The following is a 1563-nucleotide window of genomic DNA, read 5'->3' as shown; positions in this document are numbered from 1 at the left end:
TCTGAATTTAAGAACACTGTTCTTGATTCATTTTTAATAGACAAAGGAATTTCACATAATTTCTCTTCACCTTACACTCCTCAACAGAATGGTGTTGTAGAAAGACGAAATCGTTCACTTTGTGAATCTGCACGAACAATGCTCACATATGCGAATCTTCCTCAATACTTATGGGCTGAAGCAGTGTCTACTGCATGTTTTACTCAAAATCGATCCTTTATTCATTGTCATTTTAACATCACTCCTTATGAAATTATCAACAACCGTAAACCAAATGTTAAATTTTTCCATGTTTTTGGTTGCAGGTGCTTTACATGAATCTCAAGGATCCTCTTTCGAAGTTTGAGCCAAAAGCCGACGAAGGGATATTTTTGGGATATTCGCACAATTCGGTTGCTTACAGGGTGTTAATGTTGGATTAGTGTCTAAGTCCATAACTATAATTGGTATGTACTTGACCCGACTCGACATGGTCCATTTGGGTTGCATGGCATCGGAACATTTGGATAGACCGTTTATGAGGAAAAGACATTTTGTGACATATTAATATATTATAAGTTCTAATATATTAATATGAAATCATGTTATTTAATTAGTATTGATCAAGAATTAATTTGGACTTAATTTAGTGATCAAAAAGAGACTAATTAAATATATGGGGATTGATTGTGTAAATCATTCATTCTTATATATGTGGGCTTATGATCCAAGATTCCTTTATGTTGGGTTTAACCCATGTGGTGATCCATGGATACTCCATGGAGGTTAAAACCCATGGAGCATAAGGAATGAGTAAAGTCATGAGTTACATGGTGTAACCCTAATAGCCACACTATATAAGAACCCCTTTAGTTCAAGAAATTGGCACTAGTGATACATATTTTGAGGGCTAGCCAATTTGAACATGTATGTCTTCTTCTCATGGTTATTCCAAGAGTTCATGATGTTGTGTGAACCATTTGAGGTGTCACACTTGGGGCACTAGGCTCTCAAGCTTCATGGAGTCAAGTAACAACAAGGTATGTATTCTATCCATTTTAGTATCCTAGTATCAATGTTTTGGTATGCTAGTTAGGATAATACCTTGGATAATCATATTTGCATGTATAATAGAGAAAACATAGATCCAAGGTATTTAGGGTTGCATGTACACTTAGGAGTGTTAGAAAGCTCAAAACCCAACAGTGGTATCAGAGCCTAGGCTTGTTTTCAATTATACTTGATGCAAATTGCTGAAAAATGCTGAAAAAGTCGAATTTCGGGCATTCTGGGCACTGTACTCGCCGAGTCCACTGATGAACTCGCCGAGTCCATGAAGAAAATCATCCTACTCGGCGAGTAGGTTGATACACTCGACGAGTAGGAGCCCCAGACAGCATATTTTCGAGTTTTTTGCCTAGAAATGGACTAGAAACATTACCCTAAGATGTTTTTGAACTTATAAACATGTTTTTGATGTGGTAATGTTCATACTAATCCAATTTCAAAGATAATTGTCAATAGATTCATGTTTTGTATTAGTTTAGTGATTAGGCTAATTACATGAAAAAGTTTGATTTGAAT

Source organism: Lactuca virosa, chromosome 3 (genome assembly GCF_052849685.1).
Source record: "Lactuca virosa cultivar CGN04683 chromosome 3, Lactuca_virosa_CGN04683_v6, whole genome shotgun sequence".
In the NCBI taxonomy this organism is placed as follows: domain Eukaryota; kingdom Viridiplantae; phylum Streptophyta; class Magnoliopsida; order Asterales; family Asteraceae; genus Lactuca; species Lactuca virosa.
This window is presented reverse-complemented; position numbering follows the sequence as displayed.